We start from the raw sequence: 11,837 nt of genomic DNA, 5'->3' as shown, positions 1-11,837 counted from the left end.
CGAGCGGGTCCGCCCCGTCCGGCGAACGGATGGAAAGTTGGTCGACCAACTTTCGAGCGGACGAGCGGGTCCGGCCGGCGACCAGATTGCAGCTATTGGCTGCCTTTTCCGTGACGTCAGTGACGTCTCGCTTCTGCCGGGGCAAGATGGCCGAGCGCGGAACTGGGGAGCGATGCCTTGGTGGTGGCAACTATGTATTTGTTGCGAAGAATATTATATTGGCCAGATATTGATCTGTTACGAAAGATGAAGATATGTTACGCACTCAATGTTACGCAAGAAAAAGAAATGAAGAAAAAAAACTGTAGCAGCAGCTTATGCGGTCAAAGCTGTCCACAGAGCAAGTTGGGATAACGAGACTTGATGAAAAAAATTAATATATATTAAGAATACCTTTCCCACGGCTTTATTCTCTTTTCGCTTTGGCAAATGCTTGCCAGCATGAAGTTGAGGTGGGATTTTGCTTTCCACTGTAATCAGAAAAATGCGGTGATCTTGAAGCGGCTCACGGGCCATGACACTGTTTGTTGTTGATTTTGCTCACGCTCCCTATCGATCGGGAGATCAGCGGTACGAAAGTGGATGATGTGTGCACAATGCTATTGTTGCAGAGCAGCTCGTGAACTCAGCTTTAGTGGTTGTTCAGCAGCATTCCCTGGGGCAGCTGCACCAGTTTGTTTAACAACAAATTTTCGAAGCGTTGAGAATTAGATGTCATGAAAGCCAATGCAGCCTGCTACCGTCATTTGCCTGTGACTGCTTGCTACGGACATGATTACTTGTCTGCTGAGTGATGGCGATGGTAAGCACAATGAGCTGCGCGTCGGTAGTGTAGAACGCTTCCAAGATTTCCTGAATCCTCCTTACATTTTACACTAACAAAAATTTATTTGCCGACATATAGATGCCTATTTGCAACTTCCTCAGTGATCGGCTAGGTTTCCTGGCCCACTTATTTATTCCCATTTGTGTGGTCACGACAGTGCCATACCTGCACACATTCAAAGCTACAATAACAACGTTTATTTCAGTTCTCTGAAATGTGCTAAGCATTGTTGCATGGTGGTTGGCTCTGCAATACCGACGTTGCCTTGTTTCGGATAATCCTGTAGTATCAATGGAATCGTTGACCTGTCAAAGCAAAGACAGCATTTAATTTGAACCCATTCAATTACTTCTCGGAATAATTGAAATGGGTGTTGCTGCTTGCATTAGCAGATTCCCCGCTTTACAGCAGCGCCTAGTTCGGTTCTTGCCCGCTGCGCATGCCTGAACCAGGAGCGTTGCATTCTTTTATTCTGCGGTGTACTCTGTATAAAATATGCTAACCTAGCATTGTTGGCTCTGGGTAGGCACCTGTGAGGTTATAGTATAACCAAGCGGTTCAGTTTTATTTTTATTAAGCTTAATTACTTTTGTGCAATGATCAATCTAAGCCAGAATGTGAGTCGCCGAGCCCCGGCAGTGATGTTTACACTAGAAGGAGAAGTGCTTTGGCAACCAGAAAGTGTGTGAGCTGGTTAGAAGCCAGTGTGCCTGGCAGTTCACAGGTTAGCATAAAATGCTGTGCAGACAGTGGGGCAAGCACTGTGATGGCAATTGAAGTGTGTAAGAAAGGTATAAGATTCAGGCAGCGTTTGGTTTATGTGCTCAAATCCAAAGTTGTAAGTCTTTCCCGTCTGCAGATTAATGGGACAAGAATGCATGTGACACTGGGCCGTACGCATTTTCACTCTGTCCCCTCTGATCAGCAAGTTTCCATGTTAGCAAAGCGTAAGTACACTGAAAAAGTTTTTCCCCAGATGCACTGTTTGAGCCCATATTAGTGAGGCCTGTAGTATTAAGGAATAGCTGCATATGTGAAATTGTGCTTAATTTTTAGTTGCGATGATGACAAGCAATTAATGTGTGTTATTTTGGCTATCTGACTAAAGAAATACATTTATCTTACAAACTATGAAGATGATTAGAAGGATGTGTTGCATAGCACAGCAGTTTGTTGGTTGAAGAATAGCGATTGGCTTTACCTGACACCACTTTAAACAGCAGACTGCAACACGAGCCCTGTGCAGCTGGTAAAGGTATGGTAGGACCAAAGACGGCGGAAAACAACAGCACTGCACAGAGTAGCAATTTTTCCTCTGTCGTCCCCGTCCCTTAGCGCAGTTTCAACATGCCAACTTACACCCGGTTCACCCGACAGTACACTCGTATCAAGTTTTGTGAAATTTGGAGCAAGCATCAACAGGACAGGAAGCATGGTGTAGGCATATCTAGTGCATGCTGTGCAGATGGCTTCCTGCCTCATCCTAGCTTGGCGCCTCTATGTTTCTTACCCATACCTAGCGCCTATGGCCCTATTTATGCCATTGCCATGTGCTGCAAATCACCAAAAACATTTTGTACTCTTGCCCTGCTAGATTGTTTTGGCCCATTAAGTTGTTTCATCCAGATTGGCAAGCTTTTAGAAAGCATTGCTGCAATAGCTAACTTGCTCTTGTTCTTCACGAGATGCACCTTGGCTGCAAAATCCCCACGATGCTTTTTTTGGCTTTGAAATAGCATGTGATTCGCTTATTTATGTATGCTTTTTTGTCGTGCTTTAACTTGTATCCAGTAGCTCTAAACTCGATAAAAGCTTAAACAGCCAGCCGTCGGCAGATTTCCCTTGCCAACAATTCTTATGCATCCTGCCTTTTCCTGCAATTTCGGACGTCTTTCACGGCATTGTCATTGGGCCTCAGCTTTTTATTACCTACATTATGACTTTCCCTTCAGTGTTTTCTTACATGCCTTCACTGATTGGTATATATGGGGTCTGCCATCTTGCAATAAATACCCGTGTTTCACTCCTCCAAAACAACATTTTTCATGCTCTAGAATGGTGTGTTTGCTAATGTTACTAGGAATGCGTAATATTTTTTCATTGCCAGCAAAACCGCATTTTGCCTACTTATAAGGCCTTACCCAGATAGGCATATTCACTGTATAGTGGTTCAAACACTCAGCCATTCACATGGCTCGCAATGTTGCATGGTCCCACCACGTAATCCTTATACGCCCGCCTACAACCTAGGATATTTACACCATAGCACGTACTTACCAACGCCGTCTTCCAAGTTACTGGCGTTCAGATCCCCTGTGTGGCATCACCTTGCGCGTTTTAATGGCGCATGGCACAAACCTAACTTAACTAAAATCCTAGAATGAGTTCAGACCTGAGCCCTTGTTTTACTTTCTCAGACTATTGTTCAAGCTCCAGTGCCAGAGCACCCAACGTGAATCTTCAAAATCCTTCATGTCGTGCAGAAACTGCCGGTTTTTTTAACTCTTTACCGTCACATAACTAATCTGTTCTGACTCACGGTTCCTTCTGGACTAGCCGCAAAAGTACTGTTGTGCCTCAGTTAACTCACGCCACTGCATTTCAAGATTGACTTTTGTTTTTGCCACTAAAGGCTGGAATGGCCTTCTATCTCATAAGGCTTACAAACCTCTTGTCCTTTGAGCTGGTCACTGCAGAAATCCATGCAGTAAATGATGATGTTCATCCACTGATTAAAGTAATTCCCTCAGGGCACAGAATATTTGTTATAAGGGAGTAATTACTCATTAACATCCACCCAAGTCCAGCCATAGGGCCACAAAGAAGAGCTACAAAGATTTCCTTTGAAGCCATATGGCTGTGCTTGGATGCTAATGGTTGATTACTTCTTATTAGCAAATTACAAACTCATCAAGTTCCTGTTTGGCACATCATGCCAAAGCTCACAACTCAAGTACTGTCATTTAGTACTGTTTAGGTATAATAAATGTTAAAGTAAATTGTTCTAATGAAGTGTTTAGTCGCTCGTTCAGGTCGGCAAACCAATACAATACTCTGTCATGTGTAAGAACTTTCCTCAAAATCTATTTCAAGTAATATTGGGGCAGATTTACACAGCAGTTTTGTCGGACGGTATACAGTTGCATTTACGCTAACTTGCACACTCCGCACAGGCTAGGTCTAGTCAGTTGATCCCGTTGAGGGGACACCTCGTCAGCGTCGCAGACCACACCATTAATCCGCGCAAAACAATTTTCGTTAATCATGCTGCCAAGAAACGAACAAACATAACAATTTACAACTCTCTATTCGTCTGGTAAAGAACAGCATCCTAGGCGGAGCGAACGCCTGCGCCCACCTCTGCAAACGGCGAGCAAAGTCCAGCCGATGGTCGTTGGGGAAAGCGCCGCGCCGCGGATGAATCGAGAGCTACGAAAGAAGGGCTACGAAGCAGGAATCCGACAGACGCGTGGTGTAGGTCTGCAGTATAGGAGTAGGACAGATAAATTATATTGGTTTTTGGGGAAGGAAATGGCGCAGTATCTGTCCCATATATCTTTGGACACCTGAACCACGCCGTAAGGGAAGGGATAAAGGAGGGAGTGAAAGAAAGGAAGAATAGGCGCCGTATTGGAGGGCTCCGGAATAATTTCGACCCCCTGGGGATCTTTAACGTGCACTGACATCGCACAGCACACTGGCGCCTTAGCGTTTTTCCTCCACAAAAACGCAGCCGCCGCTGTCGGGTTCAACCCGAACCCGGGAACTCCGGATCAGTAGTCGAGCGCCCTAACCACTGAGCCACCGCGGCGGGGAGGACAGATAACGCCAGCACCGCGCGACCGTTGACAAGCATGACGCAAGCAGTACAACCATCTGGGTGTTGCCGCAGCGCGGCAACTAACTGAAGCGAGGCGTACCGGCGGCTCCCATTGCTAAGCGGGCGATGCGGCTGGCATTGTAAAAGTAGAGGAGGCGCTGCCTCAGGTGTGCTACCGCAACAGCCAATACATTACAGCCAATATGTACTGTACAACCGGCGGCAAAATAAGCCGGGGCATGCGACAGGCGGCCACAATCAGATAAAACTGCGTCGCCGCGCCGTCTGACGTTGCACTTGTGGTGTCGAGACATCGCATTGCGCGTGCGCATCCTTTCATGCTCGCAGCCCAGTCTTTTTTCTCGCCTGCAGTGAACTAGCTGATTGCATGCAGCGTTCGGCAGTAGGGGTCGCTCTCTTTATTCAGAGCGTAACGCTCGCAGTTCGGTGGGCGCACATCTAAGTACGAGCGTGAGGTAGTGAATAAAGAGAGCGACCCCTACTGCCAAACGCAGCATGCAATCAGCTAGTCCACTGCAGGTGAGAAAAATGAAGCGGCTGCGAGCATGAAAGGACGCGCACTGCGATGTCTCGACTGCAGAAGTGCAACGTCAGACGGCGCAGCCATGCAGTTTTATCTAAAGTCACTGGAACGGGAAAAGTAGCGCAGCCAGCCGCCATATTTGGTCCAGCGCCGCTTGCTGTGCACTCTTATCTCTGCCCATAAGAGCAAGTGCTACGTAATGCTCCAGATTATCTGTGTGCCGGTGGCCGCTAGAAAGAAGCAAGCGGACCATTTATGGCGGGAATGATGCGTCACCGCAAAGAACGAATCGGGAGCGCGCGCGCTGGCCGGCCGACGTGGCGGTGAGAGAAAACGAACGCGGTACTTTTCCCGTTATATATATAATTGGTTTTTGGGGAAAGGAAATGGCGCAGTATCTGTCTCATATATCTTTGGACACCTGAACCGCGCCGTAAGGGAAGGGATAAAGGAGGGAGTGAAAGAAGAAAGGAAGAGGGAGGTGCCGTAGTGGAGGGCTCCGGAATAATTTCGACCACCTGGGGATCTTTAACGTGCACTGACATCGCACAGCACACGGGCGCCTTAGCGTTTTTCCTCCATAAAAACGCAGCCGCCGCGGTCGGGTTCGAACCCGGGAACTCCGGATCAGTAGTCGAGCGCCCTAACCACGGAGCCACCGCGGCGGGGCATTTTCCCGTTTCAGTGACTTTAGTTTTATCTAAAGTACCGCAACCAACGTCGGAGCCGCCGACCCGCCGCCATATTTGGTCCAGCGGCGCTGAAGGGACGGCCGCGCGCTCTTCCTCTTATGCACAATAAATTAAGCTTTGCCAATTGTGCGTTCTTTTACAGCAATGAATGAAGCACGCCGTTGTTCACCTGATAATTAGGCGAAAAAAGACTTAACTATTCGGACGGAAGCCTTTCTAGGCTCATGGAACGAAAATCTGTCCGCGGCTGTGCGACCAGATGTGTCACTCGTACATTAATGCATGTAGGAGAGAAATTTCACCCTGGCTGATATGAGCCAAAACCGATGTCCAACCTAATTTCACTACAGCGAACACGATGGTGACCTCCAAATTCGGCCCACCCGCCACCTAAATTTTACTTCCGCCGATTTGCACCAAAATAGATGTACAACTTAATTTCTCTACTGCGAACGCGATGGGGACCTCCAAATTTTCCATGGACCACTACCAAATTTGGCCGTCACTACCAAAATATCACGTCGACTGAATTGGACCAAAATCGATGTCCAACGGATTCGACTACGGGGAACACGATGTTGACCTCCAAACTTGGCCCGGACCAGTCCGATACTTAGCCCGCCTACCCCTGAAATTTGACCTCGGCCGATTTGGACCAAAATCGATGTGCAACCCAATTCAGCTGCGGAACACCCATTCGTGGCCTGGGTCGATTAAAAGAATCACAAATAACGCATAGGAAGGCACAAATGGTTTTGCCTTATCGAACGCAAGGAGACCTAATCGCTCCCCTGAATTTTTGCTCGCGTATGCATCACGCGTACTCTCGCGAAAAAAAAACATGCGAACACCGTGGTGCGTGTGCGCTCCGCTCTTCGCATTTATTACGGCCAAAGCCTTTCTTGCCTCATGAGTGGCGTGGACAGAAGTTACAGAAAGACCGTGCGCGCAAAAGTGTTCACATGAAGTGTGGATTCTGCGCAGCCATATAGCTCATCGATTGAAGTTTTCTTTTTCTCTGGGAATTGAAAACAGCGTTTTGGACGATTCCCGCCGATTGCTGCACCCAAAAGCGCAGCACCCAGGCATTCTTCAATGTCTTTATGCAGGCATCAAATGCACGAGCGGCAATACGCGACTGGAAATGCTGTGCACGCTTATCTCGGCCCACAAGAGCAAGTGCTGCGTAATGCTCCGGACGATCTGTGGTCGGCGGCCGCGAGAAAGAAGCGAGCGGAGCATTTATGGCGGGGAATGCCCACGTGACCACGGAGAAGGGATCAGGAGCGCCCGTGTGCCGGCGCGGCGGCGAGAGGAAACTAATGCGGTGCTTTTCCCGTTCCAGTGACTTTAGTTTTATGTTATTCTGGCTGCCCGACTTATTTTGCCGCCGGTTGTGCATACACACACAGGCCGCGATTACCATGCATTGGCGTCGGCCAGCGCCACCATGTGCGTCTGAACAACGACCACTGCGGCTGGTTCCAAACCGAAGAACAAAGAAATTGGAGGAGGCTTAAGCTGCGTCTTTAAGAGCAGGACGCGACAGCCTGTTGCAGCGTTGCCAAGGGATCCATGGAACGCCATCGTGCGTTCGGGGCGACGCCTTTCGCCGACAATTTAAGGAAAGTAAACACATATTGGCGTTTCACCCGAGCCGTGTCGTAAGGCAAGGAAAATTAAAATTGGTTTTAAGGAAAGGAAATGACGCCTGCCTCACATATCTCGGTGGACACCCAAAAAAGTGAAGGAAAAGCAACCTTCTAAGAAAACATCGTATTCACTACAGGCGCCTTTGTTCATTCCAAACCATCGAGCTTGTGCGACCCAGCGATGAAGTGCGCAGTCTGTCCGAGATTACTTCGAAGAAAACATATTTAAGCTGCGTGAAGTGTGCAAGGAGCTATGCTTTGGAGATGAAGCTGTTGAGTTAATGGGAGAGTTGTGTTCCTTGGTGGTGGCGGTTGTTTATTAAAATAATAGTAAAAAGGAAGCAAAAAGATTTTTGCTAGCCCCGGCATCTGCCATCGATACTGCAGCACCTGAGCTGGGGCAGCGGAAATAAAGGATAGCAGGCAGAATGAAGAAATTAAGTGAAAGTGGTGAGGGGACAGGAAGGGAGGAATGTTCCTTGAAACAGTTTTGGTTTTCTCGCGTGAGTGAAACCCATGTCCGCTCTTGATGTTTGAGAGTGCAGCGCAAAACAAATGTTTGAGATGTGTTCTAAACTGCCAGAACAGGCAATAAATAAAAAAAAAAGAGTTGGCGTGGCAGAGTGGTTAGCGTGCTCATCTAGAACTCCGTAGGCCCTTGTTGTAGTTGCCCCTAACTCGACGAATTTCCTGCTCGGTTTTATTGCTTCTGGGACTTTTCGCTCACGACCAACGCCGCCGACGGCATCGGCTTTCCTGCGACACGGAGCCCTTGTCGCGTTAAGGGCTGTCTCTAGCAAACTTTGATCGTGCACGGTGCCTAACACAACGTGGAAGCCGATAATCTCACGTCCACACCTTGTGACGCATTGTGGCCGCGCAAAACACCGACAAACACAGCCTAAACGGCACCGAAAGCTCGCTAACTCCATCCGCTGCTTCGCAAGCGAACCGCCCTTTCTCCGCGGCGGCCCCGCATGCATTAGAGGGCGAACATAATCTGTGCACGCTGTCCGCCTCGGTGGACGTGCAGTTTCAACACCTAAGATATTCTCAAACTGTGCCCGAACACCACAGCTATTCAACCATGTACCGCGTTAGTTAAATCCAGACTGTTTTTTGTTTTGTCAATAAGGGGGATAGCACGAGGCCATCCCCCACTACCAAAAATTTACGTGCCCATTGACCCAATAGGGGTCATGGCAGAGGTCAGCGCGGACGCAATAAAATTTCCGCGCCTCACTCCGGAGGTGCCGCCATCTTGATCGCGGACACCTCGCACGAAACCAACCATCAGGTATCCTGTCAAAAATCCCTTGGCGCCCGTCCAGCCGAACCACTCACATCAGCGCTACGTCCTGTCTCGGTGAGAACATTTCTGGGGCACAAAAAAGTGCACGTCACCGACGGGTATTGCGAGTACGCTTTACTTATTAACAACCCCCCGAAGATAATCCTTGGGGTTTTTAATTGGATTACTTTCTTAATGCAGCTAGGGATGGACTACTATGCGATTCAAATGCCTTCTGACCGGGCGTCCAAGTCGTTTTACATTTACACTTGCATTACAAAAAAATATACAAGTGACGTGTTCCCTAGCTTCTTCGCCTGGAACCTGCGCTCCGCGGCCGCCCCTCCTTCTTTGAGAAAGAAGTTAATCCGCTGGCTGCCGACAGCTGGCGACAGTGACGTTGGGGCGACCAACGTGTATAGACATACGTACTTCAGCTTCGAAACTCCTCGTTGGTCGCTTTAATGTTGAGGGGGTTAGCGACTCTTTTTTTTCTGCTGCTCCCTGCGGAGATCACTGCTCAGAGCCGGGGTGGGGGAGTAGGGGAGGTGGGAGGGGGGATCAGCGAGGGCAACACAGCACACACACTAAGAACACACACAAGTCTGGCATCAGTGGTACATAGGGTACAACACCGCATCGGAGGATCACTGCACTGACGAGGGTGAAGGGCATGCGGAAGGACTGCTGACACAGTATCTGTCCTGTCCAGAAGAGATCCTTTGCAGCACTCTGGGCACTGATAGGCCACTCTGGAATGCATAGGGCACAGCACTAGAGGGACCGATTGTGTGAGCGGTCTTTATACACAGTACACTGCACAGCACACAGCACCCGACAAAGCACAGCACCGAAAGTCAAAAAGGTCCTAGGAGGTCCTTGGGAGCACTGAATTTAGACTTTGTGGAGTGACACAGCACTATAGGAATTGAAATTGGGCAACAAACCAATAGCGGAAAGGGCAGAGGTTAAGGTCAGTGTGAATTAAGAGTGGCACCAAAAATAAAAAAGGAGAGGGCTTTGATTTTGAGAAGACTAAGGCTATATGGAATTGAAGTTAACAGAGGAATATATATGTTGTGAAAAGGAAAGTTGTAAAAAAGAAAGAGAAAGAAAGGTATAAGGCGAGATGCCTTGTTAACATCATAGGACCGAGGATAAGGTTGTGGTGTCAAGGAAAGTAAGGAGATGTTGGCAGGCTCGGAGGATATGCTGATTGGGGAAGAGGAGATGGTGTTCAGTTTTCTCGGCGCGCCCAGGGGCAGGAGCCGGCTCGCCGCGGTTCCTGCTACCGCGGCGCTGCAGTCGACGGTTGAGCTGTCGGAGTGCAGTGAACTAGAATACTATCTGTCGGAGCAAGCGTCGTCTGCCGGCACGCCGCGGTTCCAGCCACCGCGGCGCTGCGGTCGACGGTTGAACTGTCGGAGTGCAGTGAAATAGAATACTATCTGTCGGAGCAAGCGTCGTCTGCCGGCCCGCCGCGGTTCCAGCCACCGCGGCGCTGCGGTCGACGGTTGAACTGTCGGAGTGCAGTGAAATAGAATACATCTGTCGGAGCAAGCGTCGTCTGCCGGCACGCCGCGGTTCCAGCCACCGCGGCGCTGCGGTCGACGGTTGAACTGTCGGAGTGCAGTGAACTAGAATACTATCTGTCGGAGCAAGCGTCGTCTGCCGGCACGCCGCGGTTCTAGCCACCGCGGCGCTGCGGTCGACGGTTGAGCTGTCGGAGTGCAGTGAACTAGAATACTATCTGTCGGAGCAAGCGTCGTCTGCCGGCACGCCGCGGTTCCAGCCACCGCGGCGCTGCGGTCGACGGTTGAACTGTCAGAGTGCAGTGAACTAGAATACTATCTGTCGGAGCAAGCGTCGTCTGCCGGCACGCCGCGGTTCCAGCCACCGCGGCGCTGCGGTCGACGGTTGAACTGTCGGAGTGCAGTGAACTAGAATACTATCTGTCGGAGCAAGCGTCGTCTGCCGGCACGCCGCGGTTCCAGCCACCGCGGCGCTGCGGTCGACGGTTGAACTGTCGGAGTGCAGTGAACTAGAATACTATCTGTCGGAGCAAGCGTCGTCTGCCGGCACGCCGCGGTTCTAGCCACCGCGGCGCTGCGGTCGACGGTTGAGCTGTCGGAGTGCAGTGAACTAGAATACTATCTGTCGGAGCAAGCGTCGTCTGCCGGCACGCCGCGGTTCCAGCCACCGCGGCGCTGCGGTCGACGGTTGAGCTGTCGGAGCAAGCGTCGTCTGCCGGCACGCCGCGGTTCCAGCCACCGCGGCGCTGCGGTCGACGGTTGAACTGTCGGAGTGCAGTGAACTAGAATACTATCTGTCGGAGCAAGCGTCGTCTGCCGGCACGCCGCGGTTCTAGCCACCGCGGCGCTGCGGTCGACGGTTGAGCTGTCGGAGTGCAGTGAACTAGAATACTATCTGTCGGAGCAAGCGTCGTCTGCCGGCACGCCGCGGTTCCAGCCACCGCGGCGCTGCGGTCGACGGTTGAGCTGTCGGAGCAAGCGTCGTCTGCTAGCCCCCGACGTTTCGCTCGCGCAGGGGTTTCCGAGTTCGCTGGTAGAATGTTTGTTCAGCGACCCTATTCCACAACTAGGCACGCTTGTTTCAATAAGGCACGAGTTGAGTTTCCACCTTCATGTGGCGATGAGAGGAAGCACCTTGTTGATGATGAAATTGGGGTTTCTTGATGACCCAGCGGTTCTAACTCGCAAACATTTACATTACTCGAGGAAAGGAGAAGGTTTACTATTTATTTACTGTATAAATAAAACAAGAAGAAACAAAGCAAGGAGAAAACTATTTACATGACTAAACCGTTGATCAGACGAATTCAGCCCTCGTTCAACCCAGCGCGCTTGTTTTTAAACCCTCTGTCCCCGCCTTAGCGGGGACAGCCACCAATAAATGTACAAGCGACACACCTCACCAATCAGTGGTTAAGGAAAGGAAAATAAGGTTTCCACCAACTAATCACAGATTGGGGAAAGAGTGCTAATTAAACAT

At 50.0% G+C, this 11,837-nt stretch overlaps 1 non-coding gene across 1 annotated transcript; it reads right to left on the bottom strand.

The window, feature by feature from the left end:
* Window positions 1–8,667: 8,667 nt before the first annotated feature.
* On the bottom strand, window positions 8,668–8,828 carry LOC144105830 (U1 spliceosomal RNA). Its single transcript, XR_013308907.1, has one exon. It is a non-coding gene; the product is annotated as a U1 spliceosomal RNA (small nuclear RNA).
* Window positions 8,829–11,837: the final 3,009 nt, after the last annotated feature.

This window comes from Amblyomma americanum, chromosome 9 (assembly GCF_052857255.1).
Source record: "Amblyomma americanum isolate KBUSLIRL-KWMA chromosome 9, ASM5285725v1, whole genome shotgun sequence".
In the NCBI taxonomy this organism is placed as follows: domain Eukaryota; kingdom Metazoa; phylum Arthropoda; class Arachnida; order Ixodida; family Ixodidae; genus Amblyomma; species Amblyomma americanum.
This window is presented reverse-complemented; position numbering and strand designations above follow the sequence as displayed.